This window comes from Rhea pennata, chromosome 9 (genome assembly GCF_028389875.1).
Source record: "Rhea pennata isolate bPtePen1 chromosome 9, bPtePen1.pri, whole genome shotgun sequence".
Taxonomy (NCBI): Eukaryota; Metazoa; Chordata; class Aves; order Rheiformes; family Rheidae; genus Rhea; species Rhea pennata.
Window position 1 is genome coordinate 19,479,955 of NC_084671.1, and position 25,799 is coordinate 19,505,753.

A 25,799-nucleotide genomic window follows, 5' to 3' on the forward strand; every position below is an offset into this window, starting at 1 on the left:
GAAACCTCCCAAAAGCTGTTTTTCCTCTGGAAGATCACTGGCCCTACAGCTTATCTTTTATTTCTACAGGGGCAAGCTTGAATCACTTAGACTAAATTAAGAGGAAACCAGAATTCTCCATGCACCACAAATGCACGTTTGCAACATCTGCACTTGAAGCAGCTGCAATCCACAGATCTTGCAGGATTTTCAATCTTTGCTAAATGCTGATACCACAGAAGCAAGCTTTGCCATGCTGTGCTAATGGGCACAAGGGCTCAGACAGCTCTTTGGCCAAGCAGGCACATTTTCCCGACAGAGATAGCATCGTGCTCAGCGCATATCATTGGAAAGAGTCTTCTATATTGCTGTGGCAGCAGGGGCCTGGATTCGGATGGTGGTGCCAAACATTTCCTATTACAAGATTCAATGGTAGGTGAAGGAAAAAAGCTCCTACTTTCTTAATTAAAAAAGAAAAAAAGGAGTTTTAAAATCACACAACCACACTGTTCTTTTCACTCTCACATACTGCAGACTGTGTGGGTATCGTATATATAATAATTTGGATAGCCCCTTAGTCCCTCTTCATCTTTTGTTGTGTGCATTGGAGATATTTAGTCTCTATAACCATAAAAACTTTGCAAAAGATTTCTTAAGTATTCTTAAAGCCAGAGTGAGCATGTTTGTAGAGTCATTCTTCAGTCATGTGGTGCTACTTGTCACTGAGATAGAAGGTGACAGGATGCTGATTTGCATAATGTAGTAAAATTTTGCTCACTTAATGTGAAATAGTGCCTTCCTAACAGCAGTGCATGGCCCCCAGGCATCTCATTGCCACACCTGCACTTATTGCCGGTCTGGTGAGACCAGACTCTCTCACTGGCCAAAGAGAAAATCGAGAGCTGGGCTGAAGGGGCCTTCTGAGACTAATAGTGGCACTAACCTACCTTCTGGAAATGAAGAAAGTGAATGGAAAGAGTAATTGGAAGTAATGGAGCATCTTCTACTATTTAAGAAGAGATACCAAGCCCATCAGACCGTCTTGCAGCACAAGAAGTATCTTCTGGTAGTCATGGCAGAAGCCCTCCAGCATGGCTAGACAAGGTTGCATCTGAGCCACCCAGATAACATTGTGCTAGTGATGTATGTTTAAATATTCAGTATTAACAAAAATAAAGTCAGGCAAGAAAGAAAAAGAAAAATGAAAAAAAAAAAAAAAAGAAAAAAGGAAAAAGAAAAAACCCAATGTAGCAGCAATTAGTCTAATAATTTAAATAATGCTTTTGGAGTTGCTGCCTGAAGTATCTCTGCCAAAGAGTTTGAGATTAATTAATGCTGTGATACAGATCTCTCCTGGTAAATCCATTCCATTTTGAACTGAGCTCTACAGTAGCCACTGAAAGATGTTTGGACATTTACCTGGGGTGTGGAACAACTGAGTACAAATCTTGATAGCAGCATAAATACCAATAAATAGTCAGGCATTTGATAAGAGTCCTGACCAGATACACTATAGCTCAGAATCAGCCAAACCCTTGGGGTTAAAAGTTCCTCAGAAGGTAAAAGGCTCAAACAAAGTTCACTTGCAGCATGGGTAAGTGATCTGGACACTGCTGGACTTCTTTTTTATTGCTGAGAAAGAAGAGAACTTTTTCAATTTCTTGTGTATATAAATCAAACCTTTCTGCATTTTCACTACTTTGCTTTGAACAAACAAATTGGCAAACATAATACAAATTGATGCCTGGAAGGGCAAGAATATGCTTGTTAGCGGACTGAATGAAAACAAATGTCCATTTTGGGTCAACTGAAATATCTTCTTCCACCCAAATCAATTGTTCACATAAGGCTAAATAAAAGGTGCTAGAACCAGTCCCTGAAAGCTATTGCCAGAAGCAGAGCTGAATCCAAGCTATTCAGTGTGCTCTAGCTGCTTGGCCAGCTGGTGTCCAGTCACCAGCAGAGAAATAGGTATATTTTCAACTGACACATCTGAAAAATACAGTACCCTTTTGCCCTTTTTCTCTTCCTTCCCCACCTCCACTGCAGGTGGCTCCATCATATGCAGCCCCACCCTCCCTCCTCACTTTGAGCCACAATCAATACATATTTTCATAATAAAAATAAGCCTCTCCCTCTGTCCTCCCAGCTGCACTTCCCACCCAAATTCCCATTATGAATCAAGACAAGTACATGTGTTTAAAATAACAAAAATGTTTCCTTCTGCCCATCCCAGTTTTGCTGCCTTTTTCATCCCACCACCTCAGCTACACTGCAGTATTTGCCACAGGGCTCCAGCATTTCTGCTGAGCTGACGGTGCCTCATCCATCCCTTTTCTGGTTGAGTGTTGACCAGGCACCGGGCAATGATGTCAGGCATTGCTGTCACACTTGTTTAAGGCAATTGTATGAAATGGGCACAAAAGGACAAGGCAAACAAGATGTGGGATTAATGGGAGAACAGGGGGGTGAAGACCTGGCTTATTTTCATGAGTCTGTGGGGACTGCACACCAGTGCAGTTCACCTTGCTGACAAACAGGTCGTTGCAGGAGTGCTTGGACTGTGAGCATGGAGAGTACCTAAGTATGGAGGGGAGGAACAATATCATAGCTGGGCATATATTGTTCTAGAAAGATTTTAAAAGTATATGTGCATATATATGTATGTACATATGTGCATACACACACACATGTATGCATGTATAGATAGCATGCTCCATGCAGGAGCTCCTCCAGTAGCCAACAAAAGATTACAGGCTTTCCATGGATTCACGTGGCGCATCCAGCTGCTCTTCCCTGTTATGGAACTAAGTAGGTTGTTGGAAATAGCAGGATATTTTTTCTGTGATGAGAATGACAGTTAAATTCAACATCATTCCCCATGTTCCTCTGGAACGCAATTGAGTCAACCCCTAGTGAACACATAAAGGCACTTCAAAACAGACTTGTTTTTGTATTTTTACATGTTACCAATATAAATGCTAAAAACCATTTGACTGCAGGGTCCAAAACTTGCCTCAGCTGCAGGAATCTCTGTAAAACTTTAACTGCAACCAAAAGCACTGAGGACATTTCCATTTCTAGAGCCCTCTCAAGCAACAACAACCACGCCCTGCAACAGGGTACCTGTTGCTTTCAGCGAGGCTTGGCAGATTGACACAGGAAAATGTTATTTTGTGCTGGTCTAACCTGGGAGATTGCATTAACAAGCACAGGGCCATGGGCACTGGCTCAGTTTGCTGCTGGCCGGGAAAAGGCAAATTTGACACAAAATTATTAGAGGTTCATACTGTAGTGTTCCCTTTTCATTGTGTTTTACTGCCATACACTGAGTTTCTGGCCCCCCCTTTGGGGAGGGCCATGAGCCCCGGTAGCAGCACAGCCCCTGCGCCCTGCCAAGGGCGCTGAGCCTGTGGGGCGAGGGGCGAAAGCCCAGCGCAGCTCCCAGCCACCAGGCACCCAACTGGAGGCATGTGCTGAAACTGGGGCCTGGGGCTGAGCACCCACCTGGCTCGCGCTGTAGGCTGCACGTGCCTCAGTCGCGCGTACGTGTGTGCACAGCAATAAGGCATGTGCATCAGCCTTTCCTTTTTTAAAAACCAGGGCTTGGCTCTAAACGATTTTCTGTCACTAGGAAGTATTTGGCTTTATTCTTATCATTAATTACAACTATTCATAAGAGACTTATCCAGCAAGCCAGAGGGGACACGTAAAGGACATATGGCTATCCTAGTGTGTATATCACGACTTCATTGCCTATTTTCATTGCTCTGTGGACAGTGTGGCTGGTTTATATTTATTTGTGCAGGCTTGCCTGCTTGCGGAGGTGCAGGTAATGAGCTGCTTGCCATGGGCAGGCGTCGCCTCTGCACACTGAGCAGTTCATGAGCTGCCTTCCAGTCTGTCACTGCGTGATCTCACGGCCTGTCCACCAGCTTAGGTGGTTCCACGTCTACCAAAGAGTTCATTAGGGTGCAGACAGAGTTTTATCCTCAGAAAAATGCACTGGATGATGCTAGAGAGTCTGTGTTTCCTGCCTGTCCTGGGTTCATGCTCTGGAAGGGCCAATCTTGAGAAGCCAATTTGTCCCTTTAGGGCTCAGGCTCTTTCCCGGGAGCCCTGGTGTGCTGATGCGGGTGGTGAGCGCTCTGGGAGGTCCCCACCTTTCAGCTCGCGTTAGTGCCTGCGTCTGGCTGTGTGTGTCAGGCAGCTGGGAGGGAGCATTTAGCAGCCAAATGGCAGCCGAGAGCAGACGAGCAGCCTGGCATGTGGCCAGCATGTGGGGGAGTAGATGGTCCTGGATGAGGAGAAGAAAGGCACTGAATGTCGCTGGAAGAGAGGTGACTGGGTGCAGGCTTGGCGTAACGGCGCAGGTAGCACTTGCTTAGGGCCAGCCCTTGGCATCATGAACAGTTTGGAGCAAGATAGTTACTTGAAAAGGTCTTGGCTCCTTTATGTAGACAATATTCTGTATTATGCACACACCAGAGTCGAGCAGATCTTGTTTTCCAACAGCTCCTTTGGGGGAGAAACCTTGTCCTGACCCCCTCTGCCGGGCACAAGATGATGCCCCTGAAGGAGGGTGAGCATCTGCACGCCCTGTCTTCACCATGACCTGGCTGCCCTGAAGAGCTGCTGGCGGTGGCAGCGACCCTGCGAAGGGCACGGTGACGCACCCTCAGCTGTTGGCTCAGCTGCTTGGCTCGCGCCTTTGGAGAGCTGGGCTCTGCAAGTCCCACTCCTCACCCGCCGTCAGGCATGCAAGAGGGCAAAGACTTAAGTAAAATTTTTTTGGTATGCTTTGAGAAGAGAATTGCACTCCCTTCCTAAACCACCGGGAGGGAAGCCACACCTTTTTATGCCATGTTCTTACCTACTCAGAGGTGAGAATGTGTGTGTGTGTTTTTTTTTTCTTTTTAAAGATTACAGTTTTCCCATATAAAATTAATTCCAGGCTCAAATTATACCTGGGGAAGATAAGGCTGAAGGTAGTAGATCTTTTTTTTCTATTTAGCTGTTAATTTATTATTTGGGCAGTACTGAAAACACGTTAGGTGCTGTACAAACACATCCAGGAAAGAAAGGAAGATAAATTGAATCATTTACAGAGAACAGACTGGTGCAGACTTTCTGCTGGGGCAATCAGGCAGGGGAGAAAGGATTAATGTCTCTGCTTTATTAAGCTTTGGTGCACTTGTCATAACCTTCCACTAGCTTTTGCATTTGCTCACTAAAACCTGGCTACCAGATGGCATTAGTTGGCTTCGCCTCTGCTTCTGAGACACCCCAGCATCATCCTGTACGCTGTCCAGAGCCCCATGGTGTGCTGTTATACTGTAAGAAGAGCAAGTCTGGCACCTTTCATTAGCAAACCATACAATAAATAGCACAAGATCCAGAGGAACAAGCTGATGCTGTTTTAATGCTCATTTAAGTCTACTATTTCTGTGTCAATCTTCTCTGTGTTTTAATTTCTTTGGTAATTTCATACTCCTGTTTTATTTTCTGAACACTATTTTTCCCCTTTTTTTCTTTCTGCCTCAAGGAAAGCAGGCGTAGAAGTGTCAGTGAACTCACTTCTCTCACAGTAGTTTTCTGTCTGTATAATTTTAATGCCAATATTGATTGTGGTGAAATTAACCCTTGAATTTTCTAGTGTAAGTAAAAAGCAAATTGCCACAGGATTGTCTCCTATCATCTTTAAAGCATTTGTATCCTGCAGTATTTTGGGGTCCTCCACCTCTCCCCAGTGATTCCAGTCACTATGACTTTTTACACAGATTATTAAAAAATGTTCAGCAAAACTGATTTTTGAAAATAGACAGCCTTCCTTAAGCCTGTATGAAGCAAGCCATGAGGTTAAGAAGTTATGGTATTTCATAATCAGTTAAGCAATCATCCTCATGCACTGCTGGCAGCTAAATTTTAGTTCTATTTATATTCCTCTTATTCTCTATTCCGCTAAGTTCGGGGCAGGAGTCTGCATGTGACTGCTGTTGTGAGTGCTGCCTCTCCTCTGCCAGCTAGCAGAAGTGCCCATGGCGGCCTCAATGCAGAACTATTTTGCAGTCTTGGCAGCTGTTTTTATCAGTTTTGGGGAACAAACTGTATTTTGGGGGGGACTCTCCTATGAGTGTCAGACCTTTTAAAATGGGGGCCTAGTCAGCCCTTACCCATGAGCGCTTTCCCATCTATCAAAGTAACGGGTTGCACTGACAAAGTGTGTGCATGGGGCATGGACTTGGCATTAGGAAAATCCCTCAGTGGAAACTATTTAAGATATTTTTCCCCACTATTGCTTGTTATTTCCTAATATTAAAGGTGTAAAAATTCATGGTCATTTTCCTATTGATGTATATTTGAGGGAAAATCTTGCCATCTTGCTGCCATGAATTGTCTCATGCAGTAAACTTCACATAGGCCTGGTCTGAACTCTAGAGCCTTTGTACTTCCATGTGCATCTGCCTCAGAGCTTGATTGTTTTCTGTAGCTAAAGCTCAGGGACCTCAAGATGTGGCTACAAATTTTTAGGACACCACAGTTCCATTTGGCATTTCCTCTCAGTAATGACTGTCTCTCTGTCAAGCTTGAAAGGTCTTGCAGACAAAATTGCACATGATGAAACAGTGATTATAATGAGTATCTATAGCGATTCAGTATTTCAGTATTTCCGTAATGCAGTTGCTTACTCATTTAGTTAAATATTGTATCTAAGTAAAATAAATCTCTGCAGCAATAACAAGTTCTACATATTAACTCATATTTATTACCTACTTCTGGATTCTTCTGGTAATACTAGAGAAACTTCAGCGACATGAAGAGTGGGAATTACAATTTTTGACTTGGTCACTTGGAACTGAATAGGTTCTGAATGTTTCTGTAAGACTTCCTTCTGCCACAAAAAGAAAAGCCTTTCATTGAACTTTCAGACATATCTATCTGTAACTTTCTCTGCTTCCAGGAATTTGTTCTTAGATAGGTTTCCATAATCTGGATATAAAGCTCTGCAGGTAACAAATAATAGGTGCAGTTTGGGAGCTCTGGTGCCTGACAGTATCAGAAGAGTTATTGCTCTGCTATTCCATAGAAATCACTGTTTTGTCTGTTCTGTGGTGTGCTTCCAAAGAGCCTTGGTCCCTGACACACCATTGTGAGAAATCTTACTGGTGGCACATGGGAACTGCCCCTGCTACTCAGACATCACCTCACAGCACACACCTGGGCTCGAACATTTACTAGTTTTTCTCTTTTTGTAATCCAAGGTAGAACATAGGACAAAGCTAAATATACTCCTGAAATATTCCACAGTACAGAGCCATTTCTTGTAAGGAGGAGCCACAGATGTTGTCTTCTTTTCTATCTTAACAAATAGTTCAGTGCTGTCCTTTTTCTTCCTTCTTAGTGAATGTGTAATATGTTCTCCATCTGTTGCACTTTTTAGGTAATTTAGACTAACTTCCTTCTGACATCATGCAGGAATAGCCCAGTGAGAAATAAGAAAAATCTCAGATATGTGTGCTGATGTACTAGCCATATGAGAGTCTTCCTGCAGCTTTCATTTATTAGTTTCTTCTCAAGTCCACAAGGTAGGGTCTGCAATTACACTGATGATCACTGATACATCTGCCTCGTCTCATCTTGCTTGCAGGGCAGTGTGTTTTAGGTAGCAACAGGGCCTGGTGCAAAGAGCAATATGTTCACAGCTATAACCAGCTCAGAGCTTTACTAGAGTGCAAGGAACACATTTTGGGGCAAATCATGTTACTGGTGTTGTGCTGGAGAGAGATCTTTTTGAGAGGATAGCTGAAGAGGCAGCAATAAGCTGAAGAAATTGCCCAGTAGAGGCTTATTTTATTTGCAGGAGTGGCCTGAAGCAAGGGCAGTAACTACAGCAGGAGATTTAGACAAATAGGGAAAGAGAAGAAGATGGAGGGGGGCAACTAGGAGGACTTGGGCAAAACCTCCGTGCCAGGAGCAGAAATGCAATGCAACAAGAGTTGCATAGACTGTATTCTCCAAAATCAGTGAGCTTAGCAGAGACCTGGTGAGTCACTGCTGCTGTTGGTGAATACCGTTCCCACTGGCAGGGAGGAAGCTGTGTGGCCAGGCCCAGAGCTGAACCCTGTAAGTGCTGCAAACTTCATACTTTGCTTCGCTTTAGCAGTCCCCATTCCACCGCTTTTCAGTCCCGTTAGATAATTTACAGTGGGTAGCGCCTCTCATTGTGCTGCCTTTGCAACACAGCCCTCGTTAGGGATGCAAAAGCCTGCTTTGCTGAAGACACACACACAAACCTCCATTTAGAGCTGCATAAAAGGGCCAGGAAACTCTTGTCTCCATGACATTAATGGGAGCCTTACCATTGACGTCAATGAGACCAGGCTCCCACCCCTTGTTCAAGGAAGACTAAAACACTAGGGTGGGTGACTGGGAGAAATTATGGAAGAATTACAACCAGCAGGATAGAAACACAGGAGGCTGCCATGTAAATCTTTGGTGCAACAAGAGATCAACGAGTGTCAATGCAGCTTTATGAGTATACATTTATTTACTGAAGCCATCGTTTTGAGACAGAGCTTACGTGTCCTAGGAAAGTGTTGCAAAGCACCTTATTTTATAGATCTATGTGAACCTGCCATGTGTAATTAATAAATTGTAAAAGATTTATTTCAGAAGTTGCCTTTCCAACCCCCTTCTAGTGCTTGCTCTAAGAAAATATGCAAACCAAAGCCTCACAACCACACACGGAGAGACAAGTTGTGAGCAGCATTGATGCCACCTGGCCTAGGGAGCTACACTGGGCCTACGAGATATGCCAGCAATGGAAAGGTCAGAACGAAGATGCTGGTAAATGGAAGGCCAGGGCTAAATCTGAGAGCAGAGTACGACTGTGCAGATGTGCCAGTCCTTGGATCCCTGCCAGTCTGAGCCTTCGGATGGCTCTTTGGGGCAGGCACTGCGCACACAGCAATGCAGCTCACTCCTTCAAGATGAACTGCAGATGAGGGCCTGTTTTTCTACTTGTGCCTCAGGAGGTGAGGTGTGACAAAGAGGAAGAAGCAAGGTGTGCTCAGCCATCAGAGCAGAGGCAACTATGGGAGGAAAGCTGCTCTGACAGCCCTGGTGGCATTGCCAAGCCCGGAGCACTTGGACACCTGTGCCACCACCAGGGCATGCAGACCCTGCTCGGAGCTGGGACTGTGCACGAGCGAGACAACAGAGCGAGTAGCCTGCAGAGCTGGGAAAGAAATTCTGGGATTTTCTCAAGTTCTGAGGAGCTGCAATTTCTAATGTGCTAGGGAGTGACACCCTCTAGCAGAGAGCCCAGTGACTAGGCCAACACTTTCCTAACTGTTGTAAACTTGTAAAAGGGAAGACTCTTCCTGGACTGCCTTAAGTGGCAGGGTGATATAATCACCCAAGGCTTGGTGACTTTGCAGGAAAACATGATGAATAAATCAGAGGGAGAGATCACACTTGGCAGACGTACCAGCAAATATCAGAAGCCCTTCCCCATAACAGGTTTGCCCCAATGTCGAAACAATAGAAGTGGCCAGAAATTTCCGACTAAACGTATTTCCGTGTATTTAGTCTGCATTGTCAAAGCATAAAAGTTTCTGAAGTGGTACAGATTCAACAAAGGTTCAAATGCAAATATTCCTGTGGTGCAGCTCACTTCCAACCAAAGAAAGAGAACAGGATAAAAAACAGTGAATCAAAAAATGTGACTTTTTTTCTAATTTAAAACAGACAAATGCCACAGTTCTGTTTTGTGATATTTTCCAAAGACCATATTTTGTGTTCCAGGGTGGAACAAAAAGAACCTGAGACCTTTAAAGTTATCGTAGAATAGAGCTGTTGTTCCCTGGCCAACTATTAAGTAGGCTTGAAGTTATAAGGAATACCCACGGAAAAGAGAGAGCAAAAGAACGGGAGGTGCATAGGCAGCTGAGAAGCATTACTGTATGTTTAATTCAGGAAAACAATGGTCTGTTGTCATCTCTCTGATTCCAACGACAGTAATATCTTAAGGACAACACATAAGATCTTTGGCATGAAACAACCTTAGACAAATGAGGACCCACCCATTGAGCATCTAATAATACCATGGCAGCGTGGTAGGGCAAATTTACTGTGCAGACGCATAGCCCGACCTAGCAACTTTGCAAACATTAACACTTGTGAATAGTTGATAAATTCTACCAAGGCCAATGTCTGTACTAGCTGTGCAATAAATAGAGACTGGAATTTATCAGATTAATAGTTACAGTTTGGCAGTCTAATGCCTAAAGCCAGAGAAATTTTTTTATTATGGAAAAAATTGTAAGATGCTCCCTTTTTAACATTTTCATATTTCTGAAGAGAACTTTCATAGTGTTTTTACAGCTCATGAAATCATTATTTCTGGAGGAGTTATCATCATCTAGTTCACCAGCTGGCTGGCTGACCCTTCGCTAATGACTTGCCTTTAAAAGGAGGGATCAGATTCAATGAAGGAAGTGGTCATGATTTTTTGTGGAATTTCCTTATTAAGTACAACAAATAAATCAGAATACGGAGTTAAACAAAACATGGTGGTGATCAGGCTGGATGGCAAACTCACTGTCTTTCTCCCCACGCTTATCCTGAGCTGTTATATTGGCTAGTGAAGCTGAAAGCCTTTGGGATGCAGGATGTGCCTTCCTAATGTCTGTAGTCCTTGTCATAGTTTCAGCTCTACATAAGTATTAAAGCCAAGTAGCAGATTCCAGTGATGTACAGAAAATTAAATGCTTATTACAATTAACAGTATTGTGGAGCTCAAACAGTGTCTGTGTCTGCTTCATTGCATTTTAACAGCATGTCCTTGTGTCCTGCTTGTACAGCACAGAGGGCCCCTGAACTACAGGTGGACAATCCTTGCCACTGCCCAGACTGCACAAGAAAGCATTTCACTGCATATTCTTTGAAGGAGACAAGTAGGGAGGCCATATAAATGTGTTATCCTGTACTGAGAGAGAGACAAAGATATGCAATATGAATTTATTTTTGTTAACAGTCAGAGAAATAATGCTAGTTATTTTAACTCGCCCTTGGAGTTGCTGCTCTGAAGGAATGTGCTAAATGCTATGCATTTCTCTTGTGTCTATTTGAATATGAAGATTCAACAGCATGAGGCTACATCTGTTCTAAAAAATAGATCAGTGCAGATCAGTGCTTGGCATCTTGGTGTGCTACAATTCATCAGATTCCTTATAATGTAGCTAAAATATACATTTTTAATATTGGCTAGTGATGCCGCTGCTTTTGGGTTATTAGCCTAAATTGCCTTACAGATGCTAGATGGTCAAAGAGTGAATATTGTGTGCTGCTTTGAAAAGCCTTAAATGAAAAATCCAATATTATTTTGGGAGGCACTCCAAAATTATCAATTGACTAAATACATGAATATTTTAAGTGCTCTCTAAGATAATAATGCTTGAAAAACCTTATCTAATAATATTCTGGGATGTTGTAGAGCTAACTTCTCATTATATCTCTTCCAGCACTGATAAAATATTATTTGCTACTTCTTCCAGAATTCATGAGAGGTTGGATGAGACTTCAAAATAACTTGAATTTGGAGCTGTTTAGTCAAGTCAAAAGCCCCGTTGATAAGTTTAAATATATAGTAAGCTCAAACTTTTTTTCAAAAGCAAAAGGGAACACTCCATGTTTTTCCAAGGGTCCCAATTTTGCAAATCCCTCCAGTACTTCTGGAAGATGCTACATGCTTTGAACCAAAGATGGGACTGGGATTGTCTGAATAAGTGCAATATGCACTGCTTTTAGTACTAAAAAGAGTCAAGCCAGAGGATTCATAGAAATGGTTTTATTCAATTGAACTTGAAAACCTCAGTTACTCAAGCAATAAATAAATTAGCTCCCTAAGAGCTCAAATTTAACAAAAAGCCACAGAAGTAGCTGATAATGACATCTGTGTCAAGCAGCATTTTGCATCCCTGGCTTCGCTTTCGGATTGCAATGGATGCAGCATGGATCAAGCACAACATCTGAGACTTGACCCCTTCAGCTACATTCATTTCCCCCAGCTTCAGTGCTCTGAACACAGCATGTCTCTGCTGGCTGCCTGCGCTGCCGCACTGCTCATTGCAAGCAGCCTGATACCTCTGGAGATGTCTCAGAGCGGGTGGAGTGAACAGACCTCTGGAGGTGCAAAAGTTACTGGAGAAAAATCTCTCCCAAGGTTTGCTAAAAAGCAGAGTATAATTCAACTTGTGAACACAAGCAACCGCTTTGGAAGATGTGCATTTCTATTACTACCTTCTGATTTATTAGGTCAGTGCTGCCTGCAAATATTTTCACCTGTTAGAATCTGCATTGTGGAAAACAAGGGAAGATGAATCCACCCCAGCATGCACAATTGCCTGTTTCTTTTTCTTATTCAAAATCAGTTGTGCACGACTGTTTACAAATAAAGTTTCAACACTGCATCACGGAGGATTTATGGAAACAAAATTTTAAACTGGCACATGTGAGGATCTGCCTCAGAAATGCCTGAATATGTAAAAAGTAGCGTGTGACTTCTCTGATGAATAACAACTGAACAGCACAGCTTGACTTTCAAATATTCATAATCAATTCATTAAATAAGGAATGAATAGAAGCAAATTATGATCACAGATATTCCACAAACAGAAGGAAAAGCTAAATGACAATTCTGATATGTCCTTTGAATATTTTCATGAAAAAACTGTATTAATATTTAATGCATGTATTACCTTTTTCAGTCTGCCCTAATTTAAGTGAATTTCATTCTCTGCAACATGTCTGCTAATAGAATACTAATGCTACTAATAGTTGCTTGCCATACTTGGGGAGGCAAGAGTTAATAGTACTAATGTCTGTGTCTGAAGATGTTATTCTTAACACTGAATTAGAGAATGTTGTAACCATGTAAATTTATACACCAGCACAATGGAAATGGAAGCAGCGTGTCAGAGTGAGCTATTTAATCTATCTACATAAATACTTAATCTCACAGATGGCAAACAACCGCAGATTTGAGAAACAGACTGTCAGCAATACTGATACCAGAGAAGAGTATGTCCCTGAAATGGCAAAAGCTGAGGTGTCTAACAGCAGAGTCAATGCACCACGTTTCCAGCGGGACCGAGGTGCCAAAGACCTGCCTTGAGCTGCTAACTGATCTTCCCAGGCCTGTGACCCCCTCTCTGCTCGGCTGCGCTGTGATCTCTGCATGCTCCAGGCTCTTCCTCTTTACGCGCTGCTGAGCGGTGGCCGCCTGGGGCCTCCAGTGCAGGCAAAAGATCTTCTCCAGTATGGGCAGGTCCTCAAGACACCGGCGCCTGGTTAGGGTGGGCACTTCTGACTCTTTCTGACTCACAGGACCGATAGGAGAACTGGCCCCCAGGAGCTTTGCTGCCTTGAGCCATGTGTTTCAAGAGCAGATACTTTTCACCTTAAGTTATTTTAGCTCAGCACAGTTCAAAACTACCTAATAGCTAGGGAACGTCCCAGTAACTACACCTTTGAAAAACTAAAAGTAAATTGCACACAAAATCTGAGGCATTCACTTGACATGAGGAGACAATTTATTATGTTACATACCACTTCTTTGTAGTTTACTATATTCTTTCAAGGAGGCACAAGGAAATGAAAAACATTCACAGTTACCTAGAAGCTCATGAAGAAATAAAGGACATAGCCACATATTCACATGCTGTTATAATATATACAATTAAAGGAACTGAAGGCTTAATGAATGCACTAAAGAAAGGTTATTTTAAATGCCTGATGCTAATGTTTTCTCAGTCAGCTTTCTAATATCTGAAGCAATGGCTGACTTTAAAAATAAAGTTCTATATAATGCTAAGAATGATAGTCCTAGGACAGTAATTCTGTGAAGATTTTATCTTACCATGGGAAGACAGAAACACAAAAAGGAAAAAAGAAATATCCTGTAAAAAGTATAGACATAAGGAAACGTACAACCAGGCTTGCTGCACCAGTGTCCTCAAGACTTCTTTGAACTGAAAGTGTCACCTTTTAGCCAAACCCTTGCTAAATTTCTTCGCTAAGTTTAGTTTACCAGACAAGACAAATTGAACAAATTTCATGTGGATTAAAAAAAAAAAATCCAATGTGATCTGCTTTCCATTGGGGTTGAGATGAACCACCTCAATTAATTCCTCAGCCATGGCGCCGCTGCCTGATGCCAGCCAAGCCTTAGAGGGAGACAGGCCAATGCTTCAGCAGACAACAAAACCTCTTTTCTTAAGACATTTCTTCTCACACTGGAAAAAATGCTGCTAGCTTTTCTTTCATTGTATATTTAAAATAAACCTTTTGTGCTTCCCGGGGCAACTCCTACTTGCACAGCCGTCTCCCTGGGAGCGAGATCAGGTGTTAGCGTTGGGCGAGGGCAGGAGGGAGCCTGTGGCCGCCGGGGTCTGAGTATCTGATGGACTGATGTGCTAAGCCTTCTTAAGCTTTAGCTGCTATGTGAAACCAATGCTTAAATCTGAAAAACTAGCAAGTTACAAACTGAGCCACCTTCATTTACACCAGGCTACATTTACAGAAAGCACAAGTAAAAAATATACCACTTTAAGAGATCTGAGAGTTGGTCCCTCTCTCTAAATACCAACAATTTCCTCTAAAATCGAGAAATGTTTTCATAGGATTGCCCTATCTATGTGCGCTCACTTTAGCTAGATCAGGTCTTACCCAGATGTGAACGTACCGAGGAGGTAAGCTGCTGAAGGGGTGTTCTGCTGTACCCAGCCTCATCACGGAGCTACAGGCTTCTGCATATCCCACGACCTGCTGGAGCGCAGCGGCCGGGGTTGTACTGCGATGGGAGGGCATCGCCGCAGTTTTAGAATTTGTAGCTGTAGAATAGGAGAGGATTTTGGCACAGGGGTATGGTGGATGACACTGAGCACTTTATTCGCCGCGACAGGCCGTGGCCCATAAGGGCTGCACCTCTTTCTCCCCCCTTTCTGGTGCACATGAAGTGCTCTGCTGAGAGCAGAAAAACAAATTAGGTCACTGACCTTTCCCATGACCTTGACACAGCCTGCAGCTTGCGCTGACCACCCGAGGGCCTGCTTGAATGGGACCTGTCCTGTCCTCTTTCTCACCATGCCTCACCCACTTCGAAGTGGCAGACAGAGAATAGAAAACCAAAGTTAAGATAAAAGGAGGGTTTCTTTAATAACACCCCCCTCTTGGGGCCTCTCTGCCCTCATGATTTAAGGATATCTGATTCTGATATTTAGCAAAGCTGACAGCTTTAATACATTGTAGATCCTTCGGATCATATTGTTAAGCCAACTCACTTTTACAAATTAAGCTGAAAAAAGACAGATGCCATAACTTGTGGGGCTGATAAGTAATGACAATTTTTGTTTGCATTTAAACACGCTACGTACAGTTCCTTCCTTATTGTGTGGCATTTGCTAGTCAGAGGACACCCAAACATTTTCACAGGAGGAATCACATCTTAACAGTTTGTTTATGGGCCACCTCCTCTCTCATGGGTGCGTAGCACAGGTCACTTCACCTCCCTGCTGATTAATTAACAGTCCTACAGCAACTACAACTGTTTATATGGAGCTCTGTCGAATCAAACAAGTTTTTACAAGTAGTTTTCTAAAGGGCTTGTGGTTAACTCTTGTGGCTCCAGTCCTCGCCTTATAAATCCACGTTTTTGTCCAGTGATTTCTCCTCTACCAGGAAGGAGATTTGAAAGGAACTGGGACCATAGTGTGGGGTCATTAACTGACGAGCAGAAACAATTTTGGAGCTAGTCATAATGTAGTTTAATCAGCAGAAATTAAGAGGAGGGCCCAGACCCATGTGTACAGCCAAATCTTTCCACACACTTGAGGCTACTGGTAGCTTAAGGATCACATTTTGAACATGTGTGATAACCAAGATTTTTTTTTTTTTTTTTTTTTTTTCTGGAGCGTTCATCACAGGCCTAATTTGGTCTCCTGTAAGTCAATAACGAATTCTTGGATTTCTGTCAATTGAAGCAAAGTTAAGCCAATACTAAACAGTTTTGAGAAACTCACCCAAAAATCTTATCCAGCCATTCAATTTCCATTAAAATACTGCCTGTATAAATTCACAAGCAATGCAGATACCCAGCTGCAACGCATTGCAATTGCTCTCGCTGCACAAACAGTGCTTTACGTGCAGTTACCAAAATGGACCCATCTCTAATCCTTTCACAAACAGTCATTTGATTTCTCTGCATGAGCAATTCAGGTGTGTGCTCAGCACATATATAAGCCATTATCACATTGCCCACATATTTTTCGAGAGAGAAAGAGGACTAGAATAAAACATTATCTGTGTGAGGTGTTTTTTTCTGTTTATGAGGACATCTTTCTTCTCCAGCAATGCAGCCTCGAAGAAGAAAGAAGGTGGCTTTAGTTTACAAAAAGCTTTGGGCTTTCTTTAAGATTAGCTTGCAAATTACTCAGTGTGTTGTTGCTCTAAATAATTATGCCAGCTGCAAACCATAAAGATTAAATATATGACCCTAAACTAAGCAGAAAGCTAATCTCCCACGAAGGAAGATGAGCCAAAGACTACATCAACTCAAACAGGGAATTCAGTATTGCTCCTCAGTTTCATAAGGAAGGTGTTCATATATGATCCTGGCAGAAATACAGACAGATGAGGAAGAATGAAAAGTCCATGCTCTATCATGGGAATTTTGGATGAACTGCATGATTTATCTATTTTTTTTAAGTAACAGGAAAGGAAAACTTGATTAGGAGGATGTTGGAAATCAGACAAGCAACTTTTTACAGAACGGATGATGACTTTTTAAAGTTACATCAATAGAAGTCATTATAGCTATTAATATTCAATAGCTAAGTAAGAGCTCTTTAGGAATAAATAAACAGCAGAAGGCAATAGTGTATTTAAAGTAAAAATTACTCATCTGTCTGTAAGGCATCCTTGGAGGCCCATTCCCTTTTCTTTGGTGATCAGCCCTACTGTCTGAACCAGGGTTATCTGTGCTTGGCAGCCAACTGGGGTCAGAAGCTTAGAGGGGACCATGATTTATTTTTGCACCCCTGAGTTTACCCTCACGCTCTCACGGCAGCCAGGAACTGCATTTCTTTTTTGGTGCTTGAGGCGCTCCTTCCTCCTTGGCCCTGAGTGAGGGCTGCTTTTCTGGGGAGCTCTGGAACCCGCCAGGTCTCGGCGCGCTCTGGACGCTCCAGGGGCAGAGCTCTGCTTTGAGGCTCCTGACCCCTGTTTCCCACCGTGCGGCAGAAGTTTGCTGCCACTTGGCTAGAGCTCTTTTTTTCAGCCCTTTTCCTCTCCTGTCACTGTACCATGCATACTTTGTAAACATTTTCAATCATCACAGCTATAGAAAAGTGAAGCTTTATAGTAACAAAATACTTATTTGTCTCCTTAAGTGCTTGTCTGTAATTCAGTTTAATGATGCCGCGCTTTCTTGTGGTCTCTCATTGCCTAGAGGGTAGTTTGTATTGATTTAGTCATTGTGTAGGTCTCAGTAACAAACAACCACATAAAACGCAGACTGCAAGAGGAAAAACTTTCCTCAGGTGGAAAAACACATTTATCAGAGTAATGAAGCTTTTGATTCTGAGAATCATTTAGAAGAAAAATAAAAACAAAGAAATTTGGTGCCTAAATAGAAAACTTAGGACGGAGGGAATAAGGAAATACCCACTCAGTTTGTTATAGCCTGTCCTTTCCTAAACAAACTAACCCATTTGGACAGGAGCTTCCATTTCATAAAGCGAAATACTGCTTTATATGCACCGTGTCAAGTCCCAGTGACTGTGTATAATATATGCAACACTTATCTAAATTCCAGCATAGCAGTTTTGTCCCAGTTACAGTTATTAGCATACCTCATTTCAATTTATTTATTTTCTGAGAAGGCAAGACATTGGTATGTATTAATAACCCCAAAGTTACTTGATAAGCAGATAGAATAGATGCAATCAAACTATTATGCTTATATATCTAATCAGTGGTGTGAGGAATAAGATTCTTCATTTGTATTGCCAGCTCTGAAGATTAAGTTGTCCTGACTGGGAAACTACATAGTGTGTCTGTCTCCATTTACCTGTGACACAGCGATGCCACAATTTCAGTACCAGCAGCAGCTCACTTGCCAAAGAGACTTTGAATACTCAGAGTGGGAAAGAGTTAAGAAATGGCCCTCACTCCAGCTCAATATAACGAAAATTCTTTCAATACAGTAAATTTTTCCCCCCTTGAACAAATTTGCTAATACCCTCGGGGCAGTCACCTGGAGAAAAAAAGTAACAAAAAGGATACATAAGGAGTCCCAGCAAGAGATGTGGTCCCCAGCAGCAGCGAGACTCCCTGGGCAGACCGCACGCCCGACCACCGGGCTCGAGCACACACGGAGCGAGGCCGAAGGGAAGCAGTATAGACAAGGAGCCGGGTGAAAAGGCTTCTCGTGCTGCCCTTCACGTGCTGGTTTATACGCCAGCACTCGCTGCTAGAAAGCGGTGGCAATTTTAGCCACCAATCCTTTGATGGTATTTTCTTGAAGCAAGCTGTGATCGACAAGCAAAAATATTTCTTGGATCACACTAATGTCCTCTTCTAGTATCACATTGGTCCTCTACCTTTTCCAGCTTTTGAAACTTGTTACAAAATATAAGAAGTCAATAGTCAATATTGTAAGTTCCTCTCAGAAGGAAAATTATGATTGATTTTAACTTGGCAGGGTTAGATTAGAAGTAGCTTTATTTTTTTTTCCCCTTCAAAAGCAGAATTTATGCTGGAAGATACTGCACACTGTAGACTCTCTGGAACTATAGAAATATTTTATTAAGGACTTTGTCATGCATCTTGCATATTGATACCATGCTGATCTTAAAGAGCAGGAGCTGTGGGGCCTCTTGATTTGAACCCTGATACAGAGTAGTGCCTGAACTGAGTGCTGCCTCTCAGCTAAGAAGGAAAACCTCTTTTAAAAATTCAGCCTCTTTTTAATACAGCACTATTTGCACTTGCTGTTAAGTTGCCTCATAGCTGTCAAAATCGAGGGATTTTATGTCCATTTTTCACTGGAAATAACATTTTGTGCTGATTTACAGCTCTCACGCTATTAAGCACCAGATTGGCACAGACTGAACAAGGGTATTTAGAACTGCTTTTAGACAATGTCTAAGTTACCGATTTCTTACGCACTAATGAGATAGATGTGCTTTTTGTGCAGCGCAGAGCTAAAGACAAGCAGAGCTAATTTTTGTGGCCATGCCATTTTCTTATTGGAATTCATTTGCAATGCTCTTATCATATGGTAATATTCACAAAGGACCACAAAACAAGCAAAATAAGACCCATAATTAGACTGATGTTGGAAATAACTCTATACATGGTTTCCCCAGAACAGCAATCTAGCACTAATTACCTCATCCATAAGAGAGGAAGTGTAATCTTGGTTTAGGGCCTGAAACTCTTTTGCATAAGATGCATAGACCTGAAAACCTATATGTGTTCCTAACTGTAAGTATGTGAATAATCCCATTCGAGATTTTGTGACTGGTTTTATGTTGAAGTTAGAAATCACAATAAGTGTTTAGAGGATCTGTGCCTTAGGCAGTTGTTAATATTGAAAGAAAAAGGATGGTTTATATACATTAGCTCCTATTCTTTCCCGTTTTTTTGAATGATATCATTTTATGGCTTGTCTTTTGCTGGAAATTGCAGGAACTGAAAAATCAATTTTGTTTTTAATAAATAATTCATTGCACTTACAGTCTTTTATACTTTTTCTGTGAAATCACAAGAACTGGGAATTTCTCCACATGCATTTTTTGCCTTTTTAACAGTCTGATGAGGAATAAATACTGTGAAAATTGTTACCGGCCAGTACATTTAGAAATTTATTTTCAGTAGCAGACTTTGCCTCTTTGTTATCCATTTACAGACATCTAAATCGTATTTAAATATATATATTGTAAACACTTGAATTGAATCAATTAAACAGATTCCTGAAATAAAAGCTATCTTTGTAAGAGTTCCAGAATCTCTGAATGTATTGCTTCCATTCAAGCTACTAGTAATAAATATAATATTTATATAAAAATATTACAGGGAACGTTAATACTATACCACTAGTAAAATTGTTTGAAATAATTTATGGCGGATAAACAGCACGTCAGGCATTTTCTTTGGCAATCTTTAATAAACCATGAACTCCAAGATACCTCATAGTCTTTTAGCTTGTCTACAATACACTAAGAAAGTTTCTTCAATTCCATCTCTCCTGGGCTGGGTATTTCACCTCACAAGAGAGAGGAGCAGTTTAAGCCAACAACTTTCAACCTGTAACTCCTCAGCAATGTAATCTGGGTCTTGTTAGTTTGAACCATTGATCCTGAACTATCTGTTTAGGTTTAGTGTGGAAGCAAAGACCAGCAGCATTCAGTGCCTTTTCCAGACTTTAAGAATATAAGGTCTGTAATTTCAGGCTAAGGATCATATCCAAGAATAGCACTTTATACTGAAGGAGATAGTATAGGCATGTGCTTTCAAGAAAGAAATCCAAAATAATACCATCTAACCCATATAGCCGGGACACTGTGCACCTAGCTCCTCTGGTTACATTAGCTATTGGTACTTAAAACTGGGTTTCTGTGCAGTACCAGAAATGCCAGTGTCTTCACACTGCCTGACTCCTGTCCTATGTAGGATACAGAGAGTAGGTAATTAGATTTTGCCAGCTGTGCAATGTAGGGCTGGTGGTGGTGGCTATGGAAAACAGCACTGGATACTGAAAACAAATTGGTCTCAGAAAGAAGTTGCAAGATGTTTCCTAAAGCTTGGAGCAAAAAGTATTTACATGTAATACAGAAGACTATCTTCATTCAAATCTTTCAAAACTGATAATAAAAGTGTGGCAGGTGTATAGGGAAGGTAATAATTTAGCTAATTTTGCAATTTCAAGTACTCGAGGAAAGGAGGAAACAATCTTATTGTAGACACATCGCAAGAGAAGCTGCGAACTTGCATCCTTATCATTCCCATACATTTCCTGAGGTCTAGTCTGAAGCAATCAGTCTTTCATTACATCCAACCATTCTCTTATCTCTATAGAATATATATCCAGCCTATAGAACAAAATGATACAGAACATTGAGAATAATATGATCAAATGTCCCAGAGTGACTGAGTTTGAATGTATAGTCTGTCTACATTACAAATACTTATATTCAGTCCTGAATAAAATGTTACCATGATCTGCTAAATATTCAGACCCCTCTCTTACTTTCATAAGCAATATTGAAAACTGGAAGTCAAGCTACTCACAGAAATCAGTCTCTTCAGTCCTTTTGAATGGATTTTTTGGAAGCTTACAGCAATTGCTGTACTGTCCAACTGGGAACCACGCAGCCCTGCTTCACACGCCTATATCCCACCGACCACACTTGTTTATTAAGCAGGCTGTCCTGCATGGCTGTAAGACACAGGGGTGTAGCATGTAGCAGCAACAGCAAGCTTGTCCCCCATTAATGATATTTTCACTATACAATGGCTTCTTAATCAATAGGATCAATTGTGTTTTTTTACTGCAAAGTTTAAGTCAAATCTGTGCCTCTGACACACTTCCGTCACTAAAGTGTGCCTGCCCTGCTCAATACTCTCAGTAAGGCTGTCAGTCACTGTCAGATATAGGACAGTAAGCTACAGGGCCTTTTGGTTCAGTTCAGCTATTCCAATTTTCCAATTCCAAAAAATAATTGGTTTAAGTGAGATTTTTAGAGGCACTACCATGTCAAAACTCTGCCTGAATCAATAGCAATTGTGGATGTTCAAGTCTTCTGAAAAATCAGGTTTTAAGTATTTTATTTATTGAGACTAACAATCAGTTTTGAGATTAACAATCGGTCTGAATATTACCATTGTAAACACCACAGAATTCTCCTGGCACAGTTCTCCTTTCCAGGAAAACCTTAGGAACATCCTGTAATCTGTGTTCATAAGAAAACTGAGAAAATCCAGGCTTAAACAGCATTGCCAGCTTTTGTGATTTTTATTGTAAAACTGATGATATTTCATGTTTTCTTTAAGGTCTAAGATCCTGGATTTATGATGGGAATCTCAGATTACACATTTCAAAAGGTAAATTGCTGGTTCTCATGGTTGTGGAGAAAGCTTGATAATCTGAATTTTAGGATCTCCAAAATCAGAAGAAAACAACCCCTCAAATCTTTATGTAAAGAAAGAAAAAAGATTGTAATCCAATCTCTTACTTTTTGGGAACCTGACTCACAAAATTTGAATGCTTTGATTTTGCATTAATGCTTAACTTCAGTTTTGGGAGGCAGTCTTCATGTTAATGTCTAAGTCTTCATATTTTCTATATGAAATTATTTGGCAGGCTTGCATATTCTTAATGGTCATAGTTTTATGACTTGTCAATAAGAGTTTGTGAAGACCATCAACAAAAGTCCATGATTGATGGATTATGACCCACCTGTTGGATTTCTATGGCTAGAATTAAAGAGGTTAAATATTTATATTTAAGGTCTTGTTCATATTCAGAGCATGCTGAAGTCAGTGGGACTTGGTTTATCAGCACTGCTGGGACGTGCACTGTGCTGAGAGATCTTCAGCTGGGTTTGGAGTGACATACTCCGGATGTTTCAGCCCCTCTGACTCCCGCTGAAGAACAAACATTTAGTTCCTTTCAGAATCAAACACAAACTATGGTTGATTCTTGCTGCTGGCACAACCGACAAAAATAGGCTCAGAAAGGAGATTACAGAGATTCAGACCTTGCTGGGTAACGACCATCTTGGTTCCCATTGCAGCTGCCCCTGACTTTTGCCTTCAGCCCTCGACATGCAGCACCCTTCACTGCTGCCCCCGGGAGAGCCGCAACATCCTCGCAGCATTCCTGTCTTCCTGAGGGGTCCCTGGCCCTGCTGCGAGGGCAGCCAGAGCTGGGTGTTTTGTACATGTTGCGAGCCCTTCTCTCAGGCTCACCTAATCCCCTTGGTAGGATTCATTCAGAGCCCTGCTTATGTCTGCCTTCCTTGGCAGGATTGGCACTGTGGTATCTGTCAGACGCCCGCGGCGTGAGTTCAGCGTGCAATTGTTAGAGCTGCAGTTAATAGACAGTTTGTTGGATTCCTCTGCGATATTGTGCAAAGGGCTTTTCCCATCTCCTGATCTGCAGACCTTTTACAGAAGGTTGCTTTCCCTGGAGCTCCCAGGTGTGCCCAGCTTTCCAGAGGCTTTCTATGATGCTTGGTATTCATTTTTATGGGAGAAAGAGAGAAAGAGAGAGGTTTTGCACTACTCTGCTCTCCTGAGATATGAAATAGGTAGAGGGAAGCATTTTTTATTTGACATTTGCTTTAGGCTTCAGCAGAAGGGATGACATGAACACTGTCCTCAGAGGACAGGAAAGGAGGAGTGGAGCCTAGTGACCCTCAGGCACCTCATTTCCCTGACAAATTGTCTCTGGCAAAGGCTCACTGTGTTACTACCTCTGTCTGCTCAGAGCAGATGACTAACGTGAGTTGGTCATAAAGAGATTTTGACCAGCAACATCCATACTCTTTGCTAGTGACACAACAACAGCCTCCAAAAGACAGTGAAGACAAAAGAATAAAAATAAGTCTGAGGACTGTTTTGCATTCACAGCTTCCTCTGTGGGCAAAGAGTTACGATGCTCGGTGCTTCTCTGGGGAGATCAGTAACAAGTAGCAGTTCGTCAGTCACTGAGGACTGCTGGCTTCCTGCAGGGCTGAGTGGAGATGACCTGCATGGGAGGAGGCCAGGGGTACTGGGACTGTCCCAGCTCACCCTGTGGGAGTGCCTACCCCTGCCACTGTGCCAGAGGCTGGATACTCTTCTTCCCAAATACAGTTTTATGAGATAAACACCTGAGAAATTCTTCTCCGATCAAAGCATTACTTCTTTATGCAATTCTCTTTCCCTACCACCCTCCCCCATATGCAAGTATTTCAGTAGATCCTGATGACATCTTATGTGAGACTAAAAGAGGGAAAAATGACAGAGAATAAAACTGAAACTCATCTCCAGCATGATTTGAGCCATAGAATATTTAGCTTTTTGTAACAGCTTATTGGTACATAAAAGATGGCTTTCATCTAAAATGTAACCCTGTGTTATCCCAGCAGAACTAAATACTTCATTTAATATTTGCTTTCACAGAGCAAATGAATACTCTGACCTAAACTGTCCTGTTTAGTGATACTATAATGCAAGAGATTACAATCTACACAAATATTTTTGATACTTCGTCACAAAATAGTTGAGGGGGTGGGAGAGAAGAAGAAGGGTGGAGGGACCTCCTGACCACTGAGCACTTCTAGATATCAGTAGCAGTTCTTGAGAAGGCCTAAATGGAGATAGTAGGGAAGAACACAAGTAAGCCTTCATAAATAGATTATTTTTAAAATAATTCATACTGAAAAGAACTCCAGTTACTTTGGTGTTATGCTTTTTGATTTCTGAGGTAAATAACATAAAGTAACGAAGATGTTGTATCTTTAGTTGCACCCTTAGGTAGCTAGAACTGAAATAAAGTGGGTCAGAAAGGAAGGATTATATAATAAAATAATTGAGAAATACTGTTATAAATACCATGTGGCATTTGCATGCATTCACTAAACTTTAATTTACTAGTCCTGTTTCTAGTGATTGGTGAATCTTCCTGTCCAGAATCAGTCTAAAGTTAATAGGACTCCGGTATCACTACATATCTGCCCATTTGTGAATCTATGTGGGGTTTACTCCCCTTTGGGATGGGGGTAGAAATTGCACAGCCTGACATGCAACTGCTAAAATCCTGCGAGGAGCCCATTGCCACGAACCAGTTAATAAGGTAATTCTAGAAGCCCCAGTTTGTTTCCGTAGCTACATAACATTGCACAAACATTTTGGTTGCAATTTTGTGGCAATGGTTTCACAGTTATTTGATTAAAATGCAGTGCCGTGCTGCTTCAAGCCTGGGAGTGTCTGATATCAGTGAAAGCTCTTTAGAAGTGCTACAATTTAAAATTACAGCTTACCCTCTTTGAAGGGATATTTTTAGTCTATTTATTCAGAGTATAAATATAGTTCTATACATCACTGGTATAATGTCTCTCTCTTGAGCTGGTCAGAAAGACACTCTGCCCAGCACCAAAGGTCAACAAATGGGTATCTCTTCTTTCTTTTTTTTCTTACTTTTTTTTTTTTTTTTTTTTTTGGTAAAGCAGCATTAAGTGCTTTAGAAGCAAAGTATCTTGTCAGCAAAGACTGCATGTCTAACCCCCTTACTACAGTGACCTACTTATAGGAAATACTCCAACTGAAAAGTTTTTTTTTCCAAGATCTAGTATTTCAAACAAAAACATATAAACATATCTAAAATAAGGTGGAGAGTGTTTAAGGGATCCCTGAGCTAAGATCATCGAAAGAATAAAAGGCGACAGAAGAAGGGAAATGGTGATGAATCACCATGAACTCAGGAGGAGTGATGTAGTGCATATTTCTATGAATGGCCATTCTCTGGCTTTATTATCAGCGGCTTCATGAGCTATTTATTTCTGATTATTTGTTTGGGTGTCAGGGGGATGTTTGTGCCTGCAAACCCCTGGAAACCAAAGTTTTATGTACATACAAAAGGCACCACAGCAGTGACTGTGCAGGCAGCCACATCCCTGCTCAGCTGTTGCCCTTGCCCTTGACCTAAGTGGACCCTCCCTTCCACACAACCCCACAGCACATATTTGGTTTCTGTGTTAATGTAGCGCTGG

The 25,799-nt window shown here is 41.7% G+C and overlaps 1 long non-coding RNA gene across 1 annotated transcript in view; it reads left to right on the top strand.

Annotated features, from left to right (window-relative positions):
- Positions 1-1,320: 1,320 nt before the first annotated feature.
- LOC134144182 (uncharacterized) overlaps positions 1,321-25,799 on the top strand; it is a 28,716-nt gene continuing 4,237 nt past the window's right edge. Inside the window, exons 1-2 of the long non-coding RNA XR_009959306.1 lie at positions 1,321-1,335; positions 22,096-22,146. This is a non-coding gene — a long non-coding RNA (uncharacterized LOC134144182). The remainder of the gene's footprint in view (positions 1,336-22,095; positions 22,147-25,799) is intronic.